Source organism: Somniosus microcephalus, chromosome 30 (genome assembly GCF_052327205.1).
Source record: "Somniosus microcephalus isolate GS21.2 chromosome 30, FLI_Smic_1.0, whole genome shotgun sequence".
In the NCBI taxonomy this organism is placed as follows: domain Eukaryota; kingdom Metazoa; phylum Chordata; class Chondrichthyes; order Squaliformes; family Somniosidae; genus Somniosus; species Somniosus microcephalus.
Window position 1 is genome coordinate 5,472,657 of NC_141016.1, and position 24,154 is coordinate 5,496,810.

The following is a 24,154-nucleotide window of genomic DNA, read 5'->3' on the forward strand; positions in this document are numbered from 1 at the left end:
GTGAACCTGTGGAATTCTCTACCACAGAAGACAGTTGAGGCCAATTCATTAAATATATTCAAGAAGGAGTTAGATATATTTCTTAAGGCTAAGGGGATTAAGGGATATGGGGAGAAAGCAGGGACAGGGTACTGAATTTGGATGATCAGCCATGATCGCATTGAATGGCGGAGCAGGCTCGAGGGGCTGAATGGCCTACTCCTGCTCCTATCTTCTATGTTTCTATGTTTCTATGTAAGTCGAATTTCGCGGCCAATAGTTTATGTTGCTCTTGGGTATCCAGAATACCTGCTGGCAAGACATTCACTTTGCAATATGACGTGGGTGACAGGTTGAGGGATGAAGGTCATCTCAAAGCAAGTTGGTAAGAGTTAGTGATCAGTTTTTAGAAAGCAGCACTTTCAAAAATGTAATGGGTAGAGGTTTTAGTTTATCTTGCAATTTATATTGGAAGATAACCAATTAAAAAATCACGGGGGTAAATTTAACTTTGGCGATTGTGTAAAATGGGCAATATCGAATTAGTCGGCCGGAGACTTGAGCACAAAAATCTAGGCTGACGCTCCAGTGCGGTGCTGAGTGAGTGCTGCACTGTTGGAGGTGCCGTCTTTCGGATGAGATGTTAAACCGAGGCCCCGTCTGCCCTCTCCGGTGGACGTGAAAGATCCCATGGCCACTATTTCGAAGAAGAGCAGGGGAGTTCTCCCTGGTGTCCTGGGGCCAATATTTATTCCTCAATTAACATCACTAAAACAGATTATCTGATCATTATCACACTGCTGCCTGTGGGATCTTGCTGTGTGCAAATTGGCTGCCGCGTTTCCTACATTACAACAGCGACTCCACACCAAAAAGTACTTCATTGGCTGTAAGATGCTTTGGGACATCCTGAGGTCATGAAAGGCGCTGTAGAAATGCAAGTCTGTCTTTTACATCCCGGCTGATTTTTCTTTCCAATGAAGTCAATTGAATGGAAAATTGTGCAGCGTGTATAATGGGCAGCCGATTCCTTAACGCCCATTTTACACATCGGCCAGAGTTAAAATGACCCTCACTGTGCCGTATTATGCAAATACTGACGATGGTTGAGGGCAGGAGGAATAAACTATTGTCCTTCAGCTTACCAGAGTGACTGAAAGTATGTCATGATTTTTCCGCTCTGGAATCTCAGGGACAACCGCCTACTCAAACCTCTTTGTGCTGATAGTTCTTTTAAAACTGACCGAGTTTCAACTCGTTTTTACCATTCGTTCTTGTTTTGCTAACATCTCTGAAAGTTAATGCCAGCCAACGTGAATTAAGGGGCAGTAGTGAAAGTGACTTTCTAACAAGCAGCAGTATTTATCAATTTGGTGAAGCGTTTCTGTTTCAGGGTGCGGAATAAGCTGTATTTTATGTTTCTAAGTGAGGTACAGGAGATGACATGGCTGGGGGTGGGGGTGGGTTGCGGGGGGGGGGGGAGGTAGCGGAGGAAGGGGGTGGGAAAAGGAGGAAGTGATTCGTCTGATGCTCCGGCCAACATGAGTGTGGATCAGGTTTGATGGACCAGCTGGCCTTTTCCTGCCCGTCAGTTTCGTATGTTGGGAATGAGTTGAAGGCAGTAATTGTGCAAATGGCTTAGCAACTTTATTTCCATTTAAAGTTGATATACCTATCAATTCCTCCAATAAAAGGCGAAGAGTTACGAAGGTGACTAAAGGTTTTTATTGACTAAATAACAGAGCCCACTCTCGTGGGTGATCCGATCCAAGCAGGAGGAATACCAGCCAGTCGCTCACCTTTATACCTGGCCTGGTGGGTGGAGCCAAGGCGGAGTCGGCAGTGGTCATCCCAGGTATAGCAGTGTGGCAAGAGGCGACCTCGTACCGTGATACAATAGTGGTCAGTGATACAGTTATAACGAACAGTGGTGAACAGTGCTAACTACTAACAGTGATACGATAGTGAACGTGGTTTACCACATTCACCCCTTGTTTAGAATTAAGTCCGGCGGGGTGAAGTGTACTACCAATTCTGGTAGGTCAGTCTGTCCGGAGGCTTCGTAAGCCTCTCCGATCGCCGCAGCGGTGGTGTTGCCTTATCCGGTGCTGCTGCCTTATCCGGTGTTGATGCTGGTGTTTGCGTGGTCGGCGAGGGCTCGTGGGGTTCCGGCATGCCGTCTACCTGGACTGAGGTTGGGGGGGGTGGTGGCGGTGTTTCCGGATCGGCTGAGGGTGCGAGGTCTCGTAGGGAGACAGTGTCCTCCCGCCCGTCTGGGTACGCCACGTAGGCGTACTGGGGGTTGGCGTGCAGGAGGTTCACCCTCTCGACCAGGGGGTCCGTTTTATGGGCCCTCACGTGTTTCCGCAGCCAGACCGGCCCCGGGGCGGTCAGCCAGGTTGGTAGAGTGGTTCCCGTAGTCGACTTCCTGGGGAAAACGAACATTCGTTCATGGGGGGTGGTGTTAGTGGCCGTGCAAAGTAATGACCGGATGGAGTGCAGCGCTGTCGGGAGGACTTCTTGCCAGCGGGAGGTTGGGAGGCCCTTAGACTTTAAGGCTAAGAGGACGGCCTTCCATACCGTCGCGTTCTCTCTTTCCACCTGACCGTTACCTCTGGGGTTGTAGCTGGTGGTCCTGCTTGCTGCAATACCTCTCTCTAGGAGGAATTGCCGGAGTTCCTCGCTCATGAAGGAGGAGCCCCGGTCGCTGTGTATATAGTTCGGGAACCCGAACAAGGCGAAGAGGGCATTCAGGCACTTAATGACCGTGCTACTGGTCATGTCGGGGCAGGGGAAGGCAAAGGGGAAACGGGAGTACTCATCAACGATGTTGAGGAAGTACACATTACGGTCAGAGGACGGGAGGGGCCCCTTAAAGTCGATGCTCAGGCGCTCGAAGGGGCGGGTGGCCTTGATCAGGCTTGCTCGGTCCGGCCTATAGAAGTGCGGTTTGCACTCCGCACAGGTCTGGCAGTTCCTGGTCATGGTCCTGACCTCCTCGATGGAGTAGGTCAGGTTGCGGGCCTTAATGAAATGGTAGAGTCTGGTGACTCCGGGGTGGCAGAGCTGGTTGTGGAGGGTCTGAAGCCTATCGATATGCGCGCTGGCGCATGTCATTCGTGAAAGGGCATCAGGGGATTCGTTCAGCTTGCCTGGCCGGTACAAGATCTCATAATCGTAGGTGGAGAGCTCGATTCTCCATCTCAAAATCTTGTCATTCTTGATTTTGCCCTTCAGCTTGTTATTAAACATGAAAGCCACCGAACGCTGGTCGGTGAGGAGGGTAAATCGTTTGCCTGCCAGGTAGTGCCTCCAGCGCCGTACTGCCTCCACGATCGCCTGGGCCTCTTTCTCGACCGACGAATGTCGGATCTCGGGGCCCTGTAGGGTCCTTGAGAAGAAGGCCACTGGCCTCCCCTCCTGGTTCAGGGTGGCGGCTAAGGCGAAGTCGGATGCGTCGCTCTCCACCTGGAAGGGGATGGACTCGTCCACTGCGTGCATCGTGGCCTTGGCTATGTCTCCCTTAATGAGGGAGAAGGCCGCGCACGCCTCCTCCGTGAGGGGGAAGGAAGTGGCTTTCAGGAGGGGTCTGGCTTTGTCCGCGTAATTGGGTACCCATTGGGCATAGTAGGCGAAAAGCCCCAGGGTTCTCCTAAGTGCTTTAGGGCAGTGGGGGAGGGGTAGCTCCATGAGGGGGCGCATTCTTTCTGGGTCGGGGCCGATGATTCCGTTCTCCACTACGCAGCCGAGGATGGCAAGGCGCGTGGTGTTAAACACGCATTTCTCCTTATTGTAGGTGAGGTTCAGCCGTTGGGCCGTACGGAGGAATTTCTCCAGATTCGCGTCATGTTCCTGCCGGTTGCGGCCGCAGATAGTGACGTTATCTAGGTAGGGGAATGTAGCCTGCAGTTCGTTCTGGTCAACCATCTGGTCCATCTCCCTTTGGAAGACCGAGACCCCATTAGTGACACCGAAGGGGACCCTAAGGAAGTGGTATAGGCGCCCATTCGCCTCAAAGGCGGTATACTGGCGGTCCTCAGGGTGGATAGGGAGTTGGTGGTAGGCCGACTTCAGGTCGATGGTCGAGAATACTTTATACTGTGCAATCTGATTGACCATGTCAGATATGCGGGGGAGGGGGTATGCGTCCAGCTGGGTATATCTGTTTATGGTCTGGCTGTAGTCGATGACCAGGCGGTTTTTATCGCCGGTCTTTACGACTACGACCTGGGCACGCCAGGGGCTGCTGCTCCCCTCGATAATGCCCTCTTTCAGGAGGCGCCGCACCTCAGAGCTAATGAAGGCTCTGTCCCCGGCGCTATACCGCCTGCTCTTGGTAGCGACGGGTTTGCAGTCAGGGGTAAGGTTAGCAAACAGAGAGGGTGGCGGGACCTTGAGGGTGGAGAGGCTGCAGGTGTTACGCGGTGGGCGGTTTAACGTTTGCTGGTTGTTGACTGTGAGTGGGGGGAGGGGTCCACCGTATGCTAGGGTTACGCTTTGGAGGTGGGATTGGAAGTCCAGCCCTAGTAGGACGGCAGCGCAGAGATGGGGGAGGACGAGGAGTTTAAAGTTTTTATACTCCGTGCCCTTAACCGACAGGGTCACGACACAGTAGCCGCTGATGTCCGTGGCGTGGGACCTCGATGCCATCGAGATTCGGCTGCGCGTTGGTAGGACAGAGAGGGAGTAGTGGCTCACCGTGTCTGGGTGGATGAAGCTCTCCGTGCTTCCGCTGTCGAACAGGCAGGTCGTGGCGTGGTCGTTCACTTTGATGTCCATCATTGACTTGGACAGATGGTGCGGGCGGGCTTGGTCCAGGGTGACGGAAGCTAGTGTGTAGCTGAGCGAGTCGTTGTCATCTGCGGGCGAGGCGGTCGGGCGTGGTGAGTAAAATGGCGTCTCCCACGAGGTAGGGCCCCATGAGGCACTATTGGGGTCGGTTGCCTTAATCAAAGATGGCCGCCCCCATGACTCATGTGTGGGGATGCTGGCCTCAGTTGCCCTAAACAAAGATGGCCGCCCCATGACTCATGTGTGGGGATGCTGGCCTCAGTTTCCCTAAACGAAGATGGCCGCCCCCATAGTTCGCATGCGGCACTGCTGGCCTCTGAGGATCTGCTCCTGCAGGCCTTGGAGAAGTGGCCTCTCTTCAGGCAGGTTTTGCATATGGAGTTCTTGGCTGGGCAGCGCGACCTCGGGTGCTTCTCAAGGCCACAAAAAAAAACAGCCGGCGGCCCGATCGCGGATGCCCGATGTCGGGGCCGGTGCCGGGGGTGGCGGGGCCGGTCGGGTCCGGGACGCCGACGCAGAGGTAGGTCCCGGGGGCGGCGCTGGGAAGGGTGCTGTGGTAGGGGTCGGGTCCGAGTCCCAGGGTCGCGAGCAGTACCTGCTGAATGCTTCCTGATCTTGGTGGGCCACTTCCAGGGAGATAGCGAGGGCTTCAGCTTTTTCCATGCTGAGGTCTTTAGCTTCCAGCAGTCTTTGCCGTGAGTACTCGGACCGTAGGCCTTTCAGGAATGCGTCGCGGATATTATCTTCAGTATTTTCGGCTGCCGACACCGATTTAAAGTCACAGTTCCTGGCGAGTGCATATAGCGCCTGTGAGAATTCGGCTACTGATTCTCCTGGCTGTTGCGGCCGTGATCTTAGGAGGTGCCTAGCGTACATGTAGTTTACCGGGGTCCGGTACTTCTGTTTCAGCAGGTTGATGGCGGTCTCGTAGGTAGTCATGTCCTCGATGAGAGTGTATACTCTCGGGCTCAGTTGTGCCTGCAGGACACTTAGTTTGGATGCCTGAGGGACGCTGGATTCTCTCAGGTATGATTCGAAGCAGACCAGCCAGTGTTTAAAGTCTGCGGCTGAGTTTGCTGCTCGTGGGTTCAGGTCCAGGTACGGCGGTCTGAGGGCTCGCAGCCAAGCTGGCTGGTGTGGCTGTGCTCCTGGGAGCTGCGCTGGTGGCTCCTCCGCCGGTTGTGACTCGTTGTCGGACATCATTAAATTTAGTCAATAAAATTGATATACCTATCAATTCCTCCAATAAAAGGCGAAGAGTTACGAAGGTGACTAAAGGTTTTTATTGACTAAATAACAGAGCCCACTCTCGTGGGTGATCCGATCCAAGCAGGAGGAATACCAGCCAGTCGCTCACCTTTATACCTGGCCTGGTGGGTGGAGCCAAGGCGGAGTCGGCAGTGGTCATCCCAGGTACAGCAGTGTGGCAAGAGGCGACCTCGTACCGTGATACAATAGTGGTCAGTGATACAGTTATAACGAACAGTGGTGAACAGTGCTAACTACTAACAGTGATACGATAGTGAACGTGGTTTACCACAAAAGTGTTATTAGATTCACCAGCATTTTGTGTCTAGTTCTGGAGGAAGCTTACCACAACGACATTTCCTAATCCGCGACACCCTGGTCCACTCCTCGATCACCCCCAACAGCCCCTTCCCTTCCCACGGCACTGTAGTGTATGTACCTTTAAGAGAGAACTACTTTTACAGCTCCTGTATACTGTAGTACCAGCAGTGACCACACCTGTATATAAGCCTTGAGCTGCTGATGCACTGTCGAGGGCTTATTGTTCTGTGATTCACGGAGATACGCTTATTAATCTTCACAATGCCTTATGTCATCCTGGGGTTACGAGGATGATACACTTTGTACGCAGTAAGAACTTGCCTTTTTCAGTTGAAGACGCCAAGCGGATGACTTCATCATGTTCTATCTGTGCTCGGTGTAAACCGAATTTCTTTAAGTCTCAACGAGCTCATCTTATAAAGGCTACTTCTCCTTTTGAACATTTGAGCGTCGATTTTAAGGGGCCTCTTCCTTCAACTACTCAAAACCGATATATATTTACTGTTGTGGATGAGTTTTCAAGGTTCCCTTTTGCTTTTCCTTGTGCAGATGTATCAGCTGCTACAGTTATTAAATGTCTGACTCAACTTTTTGTCATCTTTGGGATGCCTGCGTATATCCATTCGGATCAGGGAAGTTCTTTTATGTCTTCCCAGTTGAAGGAATACCTTCAGAGTCGGGGAATTTCTACTAGTAGAACTACCCCGTATAATCCCCAGGGTAATGGACAGTGCGAATGATACAATGGGGTGATTTGGAAGGCAGTTATGTTGGCTTTGACATCCCGGAACCTTAAGAATACACAGTGGGAAATGGTACTGCCTGATGCCCTGCATTCCATTAGATCATTGCTTTCAACGGCTACTAATGTGACCCCCCATGAAAGGCTCTTTAACTATCCGCGGAGATCTACTACGGGATATTCGGTACCTTCATGGCTTACTATGCAGGGACCTGTGCTGCTTCGATGCCATGTTAGATTGTCAAAATATGATCCTTTGGTGGAGGAGGTGGAGCTGTTGGAGGCAAATTCCCAATATGCTCATATTCGATTCCAAGATGGGAAAGAAAGTACTGTTTCAATTAAAGACTTGGCTCCTTGTGGGGGCCAGCCCTCTTCTGAGGATATTAACAATAGTCATGATTCAGATAATGTGGATGCTGTTACAGATACTACGAATATTTCCAATCCGATTGCAGATAATTATACTTCTATTAGTCAGCCCTTGATAGATGTTTATGACCGTCCCAGTTTACCTTCTGATGGGATTTCTAATCCGGAAACCGTTGAAAATCGGGATATGGATAGCCTTCCTGCTGAAGATACTTCTGTGCCTTCTGGTGTGGGAGGGCAAGGAATTTCACCAAGGTTAAGAAGGTCGACACGAACAAGATATCCGGTCGACCGATTGAAAATGGACTTTTAAATTGATAGTAATGTTTTAAAATTGTTGAAATATTATAGTATATTGTTTTAGTTGAGAGATACTTAATACTTATGTGCAATGTTACTATTTGTTGTTGTTCACTTAGTATTGTGTCATGTGAACAGTTTTATTTTTGTTGTGCATAGTTTTAGTTGTAAATAATTAATTATAAATTGTAAAGGTTATTTAGGTTGGAGTATATTTTAAAAGGAGGGGTGAATGTGGTGATTATTCCTTGTTTAGTAAAAGTATTGTGATTGGTTGTTTGTTAACTGCCTTGGGATATATGTTGTAATCTCATTGGTAGTTGATGATCACATGATGTGTTGTGGCCACCTTAAATTCAGTTCTTTTCCAGCTTTGGTTGGGACTGGATGTGGGAAGATGTGCTGCAGATTTTAAAGTTAATAAAGCCTAGCTTTGGAAGGCAAATCTATTCTTTATTTCAATTTATTAACTTTATGTTAGAATGGAGTGATATCTTCAACCAGAACGATTCAAGGCTGACCCCAATTCTGCTGGAGTGGATGATAAATGGAAACATTGGTATTGTACATTTAAAAACTTTTTGGGCGTGTTGGATCAAGAGTCTCTAAATAAGCTGAATATGCTGATCAACTACATTGCTCCGGATGTATATAAATATATTTTGGACTGTAAAACTTATGAAGTGGCTATTTCTACATTGGAAAAGATTTTTGTTAAACCAAAGAATGAAGTATTTGCACGTCACCTTCTATCTGCCCGTAGGCAGCAGGTGGGAGAATCTTTGGATACTTATTTACAAGCACTTCGGTGCCTTAGTGTTAACTGTAATTATAAGGCCGTGACGGCTGAAGAATATAAGGAAGAATCGGTACGGGATGCCTTTATTAATGGATTACTGTCTAGATCAATTCATCAGCGGTTGTCAGAAAATAAGACTTTGGATCTTAAAAGTGCTTTTGAGCAAGCTTCTACATTGGATGTGGCTCAGAGAAGTTCGGATTCTTATGCTCTTTTTAATCGGCCTGCGACTATGGTTTCGGCAGTTTCGGATGAAAAGGAATTATGTGGACTTAATGGTAGTGGTTTACTAGATTCTGAAACAGTTTCTACTTCGGCGGCTGTTGCCTCTAGGATTCAGAAGTGTTATTTTTGTGGGAATATCCGGCACCCTCGTCTGAAGTGTCCTGCTCGGGAGGCTGTGTGTAGTAAATGCGGCAAGAGAGGTCATTATGCACGCGTGTGCAAATCATTAGGTTCAATTACCTCCTCCTCTCCTGGTGTGGGAGGGCCCTCCTCCACTACCTCCTCTGTGACTATTCAGCCTTTAGATAGGGCGTTTATTGCATCAATTTCTGCTGCATTTGCTCATGGCCTAAACAAAGCTATAGTTACTGTAATGATATCAGCAAATAGTGATGATATTTGTCTGTGTTTGATTACTTATGCCTTACAGCATATTTGTCTGTGTTTTTGATTGCTTGTGCCTGAGCAGCAGAGGTCATGTGACACAGACAAGCAGGCTGACAGTTTTACTTTTGGTTTTGATTCTAGATGCATCACAGCATGGTGTGTCTTGTAAAAGGCTGTATAAAGAGTTGAATATACTTTAGATTAAAACTCATTCTCTTTCATAAATGAGTCGTTATTGAACCCACAAAGAAATCAATACAGTTACGGCTCAAGTTAATGGGTTGGAAGTGAAGGCCCTTATAGATACGGGCAGTACTGAGAGTTTTATAAGTCTTCAGTTTGCGAAGGAGAAGCATTTGAAAATTTCGCCTGTTACGTATCAGGTGTGTATGGCTCAGACGACCCTTACTTCACAAATAGCTGGTTGTTGCTTTGTGAAAATGATTCTTCCAGGTAATACGTACACTGATATACGCCTATCTGTTTTGCCTAATCTCTGTGCGGATATTTTGATTGGACATGATGTGCTTCAGTTACACGAGTCTCTTAGTCTTTCATTTGGAGGGACTAAGCCACCTTTATCTATTTGTGGATTAACCTCTTTATCTATTTCTCCATTATCACTTTTTTCCAATTTGATGTCGGATTGTAAGCCAATTGCTACCAAGTCAAGAAGATATAGTAGTCAGGATAGAGAATTTATTAATTCTGACGTTCAACGTCTCTTATTGGAAGGAATCATTGAACCTAGTTGTTCGCCTTGGTGAGCACAGGTAGTTGTCATGACTAACGAGAGACACAAGAAACGAATGGTGATAGACTATTCCCAAACTATTAATAGGTATACTCAATTAGATGCGTACCCTTTGCCTAAGATTGATGAGCTTATCAACAAAGTATCTCAGTATAAGGTTTTTAGCACTATTGATTTAAAGAGTGCTTATCATCAGATTCCTATTGTTAAGAAGGATCAACCATATACGGCCTTTGAGGCTGGTGGAAAGCTGTATCAGTTTTGCCGAATACCATTTGGTGTTACTAATGGTGTTGCTTGTTTTCAACGGGCAATGGATGCTTTTATAAGTGATAACTCCCTCTCTGACACCTTTTCATACTTAGATGACATCACAGTGTGTGGCAAATTAAGGGTGGAGCATGATTTTAATTTAAAAAGATTCCTTCAAGCTGCGGAAAAAGTTGGTTTAACTTTTAACAAAGAGAAATGTTATCTTTTCGACTACTGAGGTAAATCTATTGGGGTATATTATCTCGGGAAACAAGATTAAACCAGATCCAGAACGTTTGCGACCATTGATTGATTTACCTTGTCCTACTAATTCTAAGGCTTTGCAACGAGTTGTTGGACTGTTTTCTTATTATTCTAATTGGATTGCAAATTTTTCACGGAAGATCCGGCCTCTTATTCGGGTTACGACATATCCTCTATCATGGGAGGCCAGGACATGTTTTGAGAATTTTAAAAAGGATATTTTAGGAGCAGTTGTGCATTCTATTGATGAGCAGGTTCCCTTTGTGATCGAGACGGATGCTTTGGATTTTGCAATTGGGGCTACTCTGAACCAAAATGGAAGACCTGTGGCCTTTTTCTCACGTACTTTGAATAATAGTGAAAAAAGACATTCTTCAATAGAGAAAGAGGCATACGCAATAGTAGAAGCATTGCGTAAATGGAAACATTATTTATCGGGGCGACATTTCACGTTGGTAACTGATCAAAAATCTGTGTCCTTTATGTTTGATGTTAAACATTTTGGAAAGATCAAAAATGATAAAATAATGAGATGGAGGATTGAGTTGGCATGTTACCATTTTGACATAGTTTATCGTCCGGGGAAGGATAATGTTGCTGCTGATGCACTGTCGAGGGCTTATTGTTCTGTGATTCACGGAGATACGCTTATTAATCTTCACAATGCCTTATGTCATCCTGGGGTTACGAGGATGATACACTTTGTACGCAGTAAGAACTTGCCTTTTTCAGTTGAAGACGCCAAGCGGATGACTTCATCATGTTCTATCTGTGCTCGGTGTAAACCGAATTTCTTTAAGTCTCAACGAGCTCATCTTATAAAGGCTACTTCTCCTTTTGAACATTTGAGCGTCGATTTTAAGGGGCCTCTTCCTTCAACTACTCAAAACCGATATATATTTACTGTTGTGGATGAGTTTTCAAGGTTCCCTTTTGCTTTTCCTTGTGCAGATGTATCAGCTGCTACAGTTATTAAATGTCTGACTCAACTTTTTGTCATCTTTGGGATGCCTGCGTATATCCATTCGGATCAGGGAAGTTCTTTTATGTCTTCCCAGTTGAAGGAATACCTTCAGAGTCGGGGAATTTCTACTAGTAGAACTACCCCGTATAATCCCCAGGGTAATGGACAGTGCGAATGATACAATGGGGTGATTTGGAAGGCAGTTATGTTGGCTTTGACATCCCGGAACCTTAAGAATACACAGTGGGAAATGGTACTGCCTGATGCCCTGCATTCCATTAGATCATTGCTTTCAACGGCTACTAATGTGACCCCCCATGAAAGGCTCTTTAACTATCCGCGGAGATCTACTACGGGATATTCGGTACCTTCATGGCTTACTATGCAGGGACCTGTGCTGCTTCGATGCCATGTTAGATTGTCAAAATATGATCCTTTGGTGGAGGAGGTGGAGCTGTTGGAGGCAAATTCCCAATATGCTCATATTCGATTCCAAGATGGGAAAGAAAGTACTGTTTCAATTAAAGACTTGGCTCCTTGTGGGGGCCAGCCCTCTTCTGAGGATATTAACAATAGTCATGATTCAGATAATGTGGATGCTGTTACAGATACTACGAATATTTCCAATCCGATTGCAGATAATTATACTTCTATTAGTCAGCCCTTGATAGATGTTTATGACCGTCCCAGTTTACCTTCTGATGGGATTTCTAATCCGGAAACCGTTGAAAATCGGGATATGGATAGCCTTCCTGCTGAAGATACTTCTGTGCCTTCTGGTGTGGGAGGGCAAGGAATTTCACCAAGGTTAAGAAGGTCGACACGAACAAGATATCCGGTCGACCGATTGAAAATGGACTTTTAAATTGATAGTAATGTTTTAAAATTGTTGAAATATTATAGTATATTGTTTTAGTTGAGAGATACTTAATACTTATGTGCAATGTTACTATTTGTTGTTGTTCACTTAGTATTGTGTCATGTGAACAGTTTTATTTTTGTTGTGCATAGTTTTAGTTGTAAATAATTAATTATAAATTGTAAAGGTTATTTAGGTTGGAGTATATTTTAAAAGGAGGGGTGAATGTGGTGATTATTCCTTGTTTAGTAAAAGTATTGTGATTGGTTGTTTGTTAACTGCCTTGGGATATATGTTGTAATCTCATTGGTAGTTGATGATCACATGATGTGTTGTGGCCACCTTAAATTCAGTTCTTTTCCAGCTTTGGTTGGGACTGGATGTGGGAAGATGTGCTGCAGATTTTAAAGTTAATAAAGCCTAGCTTTGGAAGGCAAATCTATTCTTTATTTCACACATATACCCTTGAAAGCTACAGAGATTGTCTTGAAGACGTACACGGGGCAAAAAGTCTACCCCAAAGGAAAAATAAGGGTGAAAGTGATATATAAAGGCCAGGAAATACCTAAAATGGACATATATGTATTGCCAGATGGAGGACCACCACTACTAGGACATGAATGGATCCGGAAGATACAATTAGATTGGCATTCCATACAGGCACTGTCAAAAATGCTAACTGACGCAAAAGAAGTGTTCCAGGAGGGACTCGGAACACTAAAAGGCATAACAGCAATGATTAAAATAGAGGAAAATGCAAGCCCAAAGTTTCTTAAGGCCAGACCAGTGCCTTATGCGATCAGACCAGCTGTCGAAGCAGAGCTGGAAGGGTTGGAACGTTCAGGAGTACTGTCCAAAGTAGACTGGAGCGAGTGGGCTACACCCATCATTCCTGTAATGAAGAGGTCGTTGAGTAATATGCCTGGGGAACCAAAGAAGGTCCGCATCTGTGGGGATTTTAAGGTGACAGTGAACCCAGTCCTTCACATGGTACAATATCCGCTTCCACAAATTGAGGATATTTTTGCCTCGCTATCTGGAGGTAAACGCTTCACCAAAATTGATCTAGCCCAGGCGTACTTGCAAATGGAGGTAGAAGAAGCCTCGAAACAATACCTTACGATTAACACTCATAAAGGTCTCTATCAATACAACCGGCTGGTGTTCGGGGTAGCATCAGCTCCGGCTATTTGGCAAAGGGCGATGGATCAAGTCCTGCAAGGGATTCCAGGGACCCAGTGTTATTTGGACGACATCCTGGTCACGGGCGAAAATGACAGTGATCATCTCGCCAACTTGGAGAAGGTGCTCACCAGATTAAAGGAATATGGGCTACGAGCTAATCGTCACAAGTGCGAGTTTTTCCAGAAGCAGATCTCGTATTGTGGCCACGTCATCGATGAAGAGGGGTTACATAAGTCCCCTGAAAAGATTGAGGCAGTAGTCAAGGCTCCAGCACCGGAAAATGTGTCACAACTGAGGTCGTTCCTCGGGCTGGTAAACTACTACCATAAGTTCTTACCAAATTTGTCCACGGTATTACACCCACTGAACACCCTACTGCAAACAGGGGTACCATGGAAGTGGAATGAGGAACGTAGACGAGCTTTCCAGAAGTGTAAAGAATTGATCACATCAAAAGAGGTGTTGGCCCATTTCAACCCAGCACTACCAATTTGTTTGGCATGTGATGCATCACCCTATGGTATTGGAGCGGTGCTGTCGCACAAATTCCCAGACGGGTTGGAGAGGCCAGTAGCCTTTGCATCTCGGTCACTAACCTCAGCCGAGCGCAACTACGCCCAGATTGACAGGGAGGCCCTCAGCCTCGTATGGGGAGTAAAAAAATTCAACCACTATCTGCATGGGCAGAAGTTCACCTTGCTGACTGACCACCAACCACTTGTCTCCATCTTTAATCCTAAGAAGGGCGTTCCAGTGATGACTGCACAACGGTTACAAAGATGGTCCCTGTTCCTAGGGGCGAATCAATATGAAATAGAATATAAAGGCACGAAACAGCATGGAAACGCTGATGGGCTATCGCGCCTGCCACTGCCTACTGTGGAGGAAGCACCAGCAGTGGACCCTATCGAAATATTTTATTCGTCAATAATTGAACGATTGCCAGTAACGAACGCGGATATAGAGAAGGAGACCCGCAATGATCCGACGCTGTCTCGGGTATATGATTTGACGGTGAGGGGATGGCCAACACATGGCGACTCACTGTTGCCAGCATTCTCATCCAGAAGAGAACAGCTGTCAGTATGCCAGGGGACAGTGATGTGTGGATCCAGAGTGGTGATTCCACCTAAGTTAAGGGAGAGAGTGCTAAATGAGCTTCATGAAGGTCATCTGGGGGAGTGAAAATGAAAAGCCTTGCTAGGGCTTATGTGTGGTGGCCGGGAATCGATCAACAAATCGAAGACCTAACCAAGAGCTGCTCAGGATACCAGAAGGTCCAAAATGCACCACCACATGCCCCTCTACACCCATGGGAGTGGCCCTCCTCTCCATGGCAACGGGTGCATATTGATTTCGCTGGTCCATTCATGGACTCAATGGCCTAGAAATTCAGTATAGCCACGTTTGGGGCGCTACAGCCGGGCGGCCGCTAAAGTTTGCGCCCGGCGCAACTTCGCGCCACCTTCGCCGATATTCAGTGGCATCGCCCCAAGAGGTTGCTGCTGCGCTAAAACAGGCGATGCACGACTATCATTAGGCGCTAAGCCGGCGGCCCGGGGCGATACCCCCGAGGGCGGGCGCAGCGCAGGTTCGGCAAGTTGCTGATTGACGGCAGACACTCTGGCGCCGGTGAGCTCTTAAAGGGGGAGGGTGGATTTGTTTGCCTGCCACGCCCTGCACACTGCAGCCCTGAAGCAAGGCCTGACCACTGCTGCTTGATCTGTACAACGCCCAGGACTATGGAGAAGGCCAACGTTTGCACCCATTGCAGCCCCCATTATATGTTTCCAATCAATGCTATGGCTCTGAAGTTAAAGACAAGTGCAAAGCTGTGGCCTGAAGCCACAAGTACCTGTGCGAGTGTTGAGCCAAACCACAAAGCTCTCTACCTTTGTCTCTCTGCAAAGATCCGTCTCTCACAAAGAAGGAGTGTTGCAAAATGGCTGCCATTTCTACTGCAGGAGGAGTGCCCTTTAATTTGCGCCCCCCTCGCCCCGCAGCGACTGGGAACCGTTCCCCTCTACCAGTCGCTAGGGGCGCCAGGCGCACAATAGGCCGGCGCCACTGAATTTCCGGTTTGGGGCGCACAAAGGGCGTTGCATGATGAAATGATGTCAGGATCTGCGCGCGCAGCTGAGCGCGCGCAAAGGCTTTGCGCCGCCGCTAAATCTTTACTGAAGTTGGCCTAGCGCCCCACATCTCCTCCTCCTAAGGCGCTAGCGGCTGGCGCAAACAACTGAATTTCTAGGCCAATGTTCTTAATAGCAGTGGATGCTCATTCGAAATGGCCTGAGGTGATAAAAATGTCCTCAACCACTACAGAGAAGACGATTGCAGTCCTACGGACCATATTTGCCAGGAACGGCTTGCCGGAGCAGATTTGCTCTGATAATGGACCACAGTTTGTGTCCGAAGAGTTTCGAAAATTTATGAGAAGGAATGGGGTAAGGCATTACACATCCGCCCCGTATCATCCAGCCACCAATGGATTGGCTGAGAAGTTCGTACAAACCTTTAAGAAGGCGATAAAGGCCATGTGCGACGATGAAATTCCACTACAGCATAAGGTGGACAATTTCTTATTAGCCTACCGAAACGCGACACATGCAGTTACCAACCAGACCCCGGCCATGATGTTCTTTAACCGAAGGTTGAGATCTCGTCTGGACTTGCTCAGACCAAATGTGCGAAGAAATGTTGAAGATAAACAATTCCAGCACATCAATGAGAAGCCGACAAGGAGCTTCAACGTAGGACAACCAGTCTTGGCCCGTGACTACCGAACAGAGAAATGGCAACCCGGAACGATATGCACAAGGCAGGGGCCATTAATGTATACAGTGGATGTCGGGGAGAACATTGTGAGACGCCACGTCGATCAGATCTTAGCGTCACAGGAACGAGTCAACCCCATGTCTCGCGTCCCTGGGGATGAACCTGACATACCAGTAGCATTTACCTCAGAAACAGTAGCAGTGGAAACGGATGAAATAACCGACGAAAAGGGTCCAGAATCGCCTCCGCACCAAGAACAAGAACCTCAGGAAAGGCGCTATCCCAAAAGGATCAGGAAGCCACCCCAAAGACTGAATCTATAAATGGACTATTGTTGTTTAATGTACATGTTAAAGTGTTAATTGTTATTTGAACATTATGGGTATTACTAATCTAAAAGGGGAGGAATTGTAGTGTATGTACCTTTAAGAGAGAACTACTTTTACAGCTCCTGTATACTGTAGTCCCGGCAGTGACCACACCTGTATATAAGCCTTGAGCATGCCTCTGTACCCCAGTCTTGAGACTACCTTACTCCAGTAAATACCTGTTGATTGTTAAGTTACAGCATCCGTGTGGTTATTGAAAAACATCATACTCTCAGAATCACGGATCTAACAGGCACCTTCTCGAGCAAGCACAGGAGATGCAACACCTGCCCTTTGACCTCCCCCCTTCCCACTGTCCAGGACCCCAAAAACACCTTCCAGGTGAAACAGCGATTTACTTGTACTTCTTGCAATTTAGTATACTGTATTCGCTGCTCACGATGCGGTCTCCTCTACATTGGGGAGACCAAACGCAGATTGGGTGACCGCTTTGCAGAACGTTTCCATTCAGTCCGCAAGCGTGACCCCGAGCTTCCGGTCGCCTGTCACTTAACTTCTCCGCTCCACTTCCTCTCTGACCTCTCCATCCTCGGCCTCTTACACTGTTCCAATGAAGCTCAACGTAAGCTCAAGGAACAGCACTTCATCTTTCCATTGGGCACTTTATCAGCCTTCTGGACTCAACATCGAGTTCAACAATTTCAGACCACAACCTCTGCCCCTATTTTTTCAGACGCCAGCTGTTGATGATTCTGCCGTCTCCATTCACACCTCTTCTCGACCCATCTTTTGTTCCTTTACTTGTCCCATTCCCGTCTTCGTTTGCTTTGTACAATTGTACCTTTTGTCATTTAATCTCTTCTGCCTTCATCGCCACAGATGCTGTCTGACCTGTTGTGTATTTCCAGCATTTTTCTGTTTTTATTTCCTAATAATGGTCGCACGTCAGAATTTGGAATTCTAACTGGAGCAAAGCGATTTTAAATTGCAGAACTGAAGAGGGGCTGTGATGGATTTTTCTTTAAATTGCCGCCCACTTTAGGGCAGATTTGGAGTGGTAAACTGAGTAAATGGGGGCAGTAATGCACACTGCCTCAGAAACTCTCACGAATCCAGCACCGCACCACAATTTTCCTGGAAAATAAATCGCCATTCCCTGTTGAGGCAGAGAACCTGCTCACCTGGTATTTAAATGGGGCGAAGAGCTAATCTAGTTTACAGCTGCCGTATTTGTATATAACAAAACAAAGACTTTTTAATTGGTTATCTTCCAACAAAGCTGGCAAGATAAACTAAAACCTTTACTCATTCGGTTTTTAATGTGCTCTGATCCATTTCCCCCAACTTCTGTACCAAACCTACCCCACATAATCACCCTCACTGTATATTTTTTTAAATTTGTTCATGGGATGTGGGCGTCGCTGGCAAGGCCAGCATTTATTGCTCATCCCTAGTTGCCCTTGAAAAGGTGGTGGTGAGCCGCCTTCTTGAACCGCTGCAGTCCGTGTGGTGAAGGTACCCCCACAGTGTTGTTAGGGAGTTCCAGGTTTTTGACTCAGCGACGATGAAGGATCGGCAATATACTGCCAAGTCAGGATGGTGTATGACTTGGAGGGGAACTTGGAGGTGATGGTGTTCCCATGCGCCTGCTGCCCTTGTCCTTCTAGGTGGAAGAAGTTGCGGGTTTGGGAGGTGCTGCCGAAGAAGCCTTGGCGAGTTGCTGCAGTGCATCTTGTAGATGGTACACACTGCAGCCACGGTACGCCGGTGGTGGAGGGAGTGAATGTTTAAGGTGGTGGATGGTGCCAATCCAGCGGGCTGCTATGTCCTGGATGATGTCGAGCTTCTTGAGTTTTGTTGGAGCTGCACTCATCCAGGCAGAAGCAGCACCTGTAAGGTATCCCTATGATATAAAGGGCAGAGGATGAGGACTTGGAAGAGGCTAGATCGGATGTTCTTAGGGTGAGGCATTGCAGAAGATGTTTGTTCCCTACATCCACATACCCACTCACCAGGGCTGACAGACCGAGAAGGCCTTACTTTAACTTTTCTGAACTTCAATATCTCAGAAGCCTGTGCTTCCCCCTGGAGGCTACTGGGGGGATTTGGCAACTGCTGGCTGAAGACCTGCAGCCCACATCCAGGGAAACGGCATTATCTGGTTGGCCAAGATTGTCACTCTGTGAATTTCTTTGCAACTGGTTCCTTCCAGGCAATGAGCACTTCAACAGCTGTCAATCTGCTCAATGACTCCTTCACCTCCACCAATGATGCCCTATTCCCAGTGATACATTGACTTTCTCCTATCCTGGCCATTCCTCCTGGTATGACCTCCATCTTCACTCCGTCATGTCCAATGGGCACAGATTTGAGTGTGCCTGGTGCACGACTAGTTTAGCCAGCCATCACTAGATCTATCTGAGGCACATCAAGAACAATCAGGCCTCCCTCTCTTCTGCTAAAACCGCCCACTACTCTAGAATCACCCTGCAGACAATGATCCCCAGCTTCTTTTCTCCACTACCAACCATCTCCTTAAACCCCTCTCCCCTGTCCCCCCACCCACCACCATCATCTCAACAACAAGTGTGGGGAGCTCATTGACTAAGATGATCATCTGTTCCACTGCCTCTGCTGCTCCCCCCCCCTCGCCGTGCCCACTAAGCCCAATCTCCTCTCAGACTCCCTCTGCCCTAGCCTTAACCCAAATCTCTCTCCTGTTTCTCTCCTATCTTCCCTCAAGCCATCTTTGAGTTCATCTAATCCAGATCTTATTCCTTGACCCCAGTTCCATGAAACTGCTGACCACCCAACTTGTTAAATATTCCCCTCCCCTCAGGTATTGTCCCCCTCCCTGTTAAAACTGCCAATGCTACACATCCCTTCTCATAAAACCCACACTTGACCCCTTTATCATTGCAAACTACCGTCCCATTGTCCATCCTCTCTTTTTTCTCCACGTTTCTGAACAAATCTGAGCCCATGTTTCCCACAACTCCATGTTCGAATCTCTCCAATCAGCTTCCTGTTCCTGCCACAGCATTGAAAAGGCCCCAACCAAAGGCATGAATGACATCCGCTGTGACGGTGACACATTATCCCTTCTCATGTTCCTCGACCTCTCCGCAGCCTTTGACATGGTCGATCACACCAGCCTCTTCCAACACCTTTCCTTCATTCTTCAGCTCCTTGGGATTTTCTTCCTTGGTTCCACTCTTGCTTATCTGACTGTTGCTGGAGCATCTCCAGCAATGGCTTCTGCTGCCACACTGTTACCTCCAGGGTCCCCCAAAGATCTATCCTTGGTCCCCTCATCTGCCTCATCTTGATGACATCATTTGTAGACCTGAGGAGGTGGGTTGGGGGCGGGACTGCTGGTTTCTGGGTTCTAGTCTCGCCCCCAGCGACGTCTGATGAATAAACGCTATTTTCCCTTGATTGGCCTTGTTAAGCCCGCCCTGCGGGCTTGCCGGCCAATTAAGGGAAAGCCAGTGTCAGATGACGTCAGTGCATGACGCTTCATCTGCCAATTTTGTTAAAGGGACAGGCCCCATAATTTTTTGACAGATGAATTGTCAGTGTTTGACAGCATTGACGTGCTGTCAAACACTGACAATCACTGTCCAAAGGTGAGCCCTTGCACCCAGGCTCACTAATGACTCTCTCCTTAGGAGAAAACAGATGGCAGCTGCATGTGAGATTGCAGAAGCCATCTGTCAATTCTCCCAATCAGATGAGGCTTCACAGAAACATCAAATCTTGTCACCTGCAGATACATAGAAACAGAATAAAAATATTTCTCACTACATTCTCTCACCTGTCGTATTTACCTGTGCACCATTGCACCCATCACACTACCTCTGCAGCTGTCATTTGCACACTTACACTGCAGCAGACCCACAGCTCGCCTTGCTGACCCTGGCGGGGTTTCCCGCCGTCAGGAAGGCCGCATCAGTAGGCGGAAAATGGGGGAAAGCCTCTTAACTGCCTGTTAAAAACCTGCTAACAGGCAGTTAATTGGCTCTAATTCCCTTCCCGCTGCTAGGAGACGGGTCCCTGCGCGAGTCGGGGACCGGCCTCCCGGGAAGATGGTTCGGAGGCGGGCTGGGAGCGGGGGTCGGGACCCGCTCCCAATTTTTCCCATTTTCCCAGCAGTCCCACCTCCAAACCTGCCTCCTCAGGGCTGGGAAAATCCAGCCCATGGGGTCAGCTTCCACGTGTAAGCTGACAACACCCAGCTCTACCTCTGCAACACCTGTCTTGACCCCTCCATTGCCCTCTTTGTTGTCAGGCTGGTTTTCTGATACCCAGTCTTGGATGAGCTGCAAATTCCTCCAGTTAAGCATTATGAAGACTGAGGCCACCTTCAGCCCCTTGCCACCAATTCCTCCCCGGCCACAGTCTCAGGCTGAGCCAGACCTCGGCATTCCGAACCCATATAGCAACCATCACCGAGACTGCCAACTTCCACCTCTGTACCGTTGCTTGTCACTGCCCCTGCCTCAGCCTATCTGTTGCCGAAACCCTCACCCATGCTTTTTGTCAGCTCAGACTTGACCATTCCATTACTCTCCCGGCTAGTCACCCATTTGCCACCCGCCATGAAACTTTAGTTCATCCAAAACTCTGCTGCCCGTATACCATCCTGCGACATGTCCTGCTCACCCAACACTCCTGTCCTTATTAACCTACATGGGCTTCTGATCCCCAACGCCTCAAATTTGGAATTGCCTTGTGTTTAAATGCTTTCATGGCTTGGCTCCTCCCTATTTCTGTTCCGGATGGAGCATCTTCTGGCTGTGGCAAAGAGTGCCGAGCCCATATCTGAAGCTCCGATAACCCAGGAGTGAGAGGAGAATTCAGCCCATTAAACTCTTACATAGATTGTTAAAACTATTGTGGACTGACTCATATTGTAAGATTGAAGTGGACGCTAGATTGGGTTAAAACCAGCTGACCCAGGGTGTATAAGTGAAATTGGTGGCAACCTCACTTGACACCATAACCAACTCAAGATATATGTTGATCAGAACAAGATGGATAGTGAGCTATTTTTAGCCTGTAATTACTTTTTTCCTTTTTGCACAATTAACTGCAGGGCAGTGTGTGACCCGCAGCAGTTTGCAGTAGAAATTCTTTCACAAGTGGGAACAACTCATGACTCACGAGTGATACAGACACAAAACAGTTGTCATGGCTTTCGGGCCCAAGTGGAAGAAATTTGGTGATGCACACCGAAGCCGGACTGATCTTCTGCAGATTTTACCACTTGTTTTTTTTAGCTTGATCACTTCGTGTAGTGAATGAAAACGTCTGATTTTACTGAAGCGAATGGTCATTTCAGTGGCCAATGAAATTGTTGACTGGATTCTGTGATGCTTCCTCATTTTATGCTCTGGAAGAGGGTTTTGAGAATTGGAAGCTTGTCAAGGGCTTGTCCTTTCCCACTTTTGGCTGGTTGTAAACCATTGGAAAGCTTCAAGTTCTCACAGGGGTGTCGCCAGACCATCTGTCTCCGATCCTTTGCTTATTTATAGTATTTAGCAGAGGCATGTTGCGTTACAATTTGTTCTTAATTCAGCAAATCTCCTATGGCCACACTCATGGTGAGTCAGAGGTGTTGTAAGAGCAAAGATTGTTATGTCTACTCACACTATCAGGGACACTAATTTATCAGCACTGGGGGCAGCCTTGAGTCTGGCAGTAATGGAATGGGGCTCAGGGTCCAGCAATACTTTGAGGGGTGGGGTCCCAGGGTCTGAGCACTGAGATGGGGTTCCTACAGTTCTGAGAACACTGGGGCTTCAGAGAAACATAGAAACATAGAAGATAGGAGCAGGAGTAGGCCATTCGGCCCCTCGAGCCTGCTCTGCCATTTAATGAGATCATGGCTGATCATCCAAATTCAGTACCCTGTCCCTGTTTTCTCCCCATATCCCTTGATCCCTTTAGCCTTAAGAAATATATCTAACTCCTTCTTGAATATATTTAATGAATTGGCCTCAACTGCCTTTTGTGGTAGAGAATTCCGCAGGTTCACCACTCTCTGGTTGAAGAAATTCCTCCTCATCTCTGTCCTAAATGGCTTACCCCTTATCTTTAGACTGTGATCCCTGGTTCTGGACTCCCCCGCCATCGGGAACATCCTTCCTACATCTAGTCTGTCTAGTCCTGTTAGAGTTTTATAAGTTTCAATGAGATCCCCTCTCATTCTTCTAAACTCTAGCGAATATAAGCCTAATCGACCCAATCTCTCCTCATACGTCATTCCTGCCATCCCAGGTATCAGTCTGGTGAATCTTCGCTGCACTCCCTCCATGGCAAGAACATCCTTCCTCGGATAAGGCGACCAAAACTGCACACAATAGTCAAGGTGTGGTCTCAGCAAGGCCCTGTACAACTGCAGCAAGACATCCTTGCTCCTGTACTCTAATCCTCTCGCTATGAAGGCCAACATACCATTTGCCTTCTTAACCGCCTGCTGCACCTGCCTGCTTACCTTCAGCGACTGGTGCACAAGGACACCCAGGTCTCGTTGCACTTCCCCTTCTCCCAATCTATTGCTGTTCGGAACACTGGGGGCAGCCTTGGTATAGTTGCTGGGACCTGGAATCACTGGGAGAGAGGATCCGGGAGCATTGAGGAAGGAGGTTTGAGGGTCTGGGAGCATTGATCGTAGCCCTGGGTTCAGAGAGCACGCGAAGGCGGTTTAGGGATTTTTGAGCATTGAGAGGGTCCCGGGATCTGGAACTGCTGGTGGCGGGGAAATCCTGGAAAACAGAGTCCAAAATTCCAGCTGGTGGTATATATACTGGAAAGGGGTCCGGTAGAATTGGGGATTGCTGGGATCTAGCAGAATTTGGAGGGCGGGAAAGTCTAGCAGCCTTGGAGGGGGCGGGAAAGCGAGAAAATAGGACTTGAACTGCGCTTCGCTCCTTTTAGACCATCAGGCCCCAGCCTCCACTGCAATCCAGTCTGCCAGCCTCTGACACCCATCTGTAGCTCATTTTGCATCATCAGGCCCCCACCCACCCCTCCCTGCCGTTAGCCGGATCCTATCTTTATATGCAATCTTATGTTTATAGCAATTTGTGTGTTGCTAGTGTGTTTGCTAACTTATACAGTCTTTAATAAACATCGGTTTCCATAAACAAACAAAAATTACCTCATAAAGTTAGTGGCCCACAAATTCGGGCGTTGGGTGCGCAGGGTGCATGTGGGGAAGCTCAGGGGGGCGCAGGGATGTGCGGGGGTGGGCGCTTGGGGTGCGGAAGGATGCACAGGGTGCACAGGGAGGGGGTGCTCGGGGGCGCGGGGGAGTGTGTGGGGGGCTTGGGGGCGTGGGGGAGTGCGTGGGGGCACAGGGGGCGAGAGGGAGTGCGTGGGGGGTGCAGGGTGCACGGGTAGTGGGGGCTCAGGTGTGCGGGGGAGTGCGTGGCGGGCTTGGGGGCGTGGGGGAGTGCGTGGGGGGCTCGGGGGAGTGTGTGGAGGGCTCGGGGGAGCAGGGGAGTGCGTGGTGGGCTTGGGAGCGCGGGGGAGTGCGTGGGGGGCTCGGGGGCGTGGGGGAGTGCATGGCGGGCTCGGGGGCGCGGGGGAGTGCGTGGG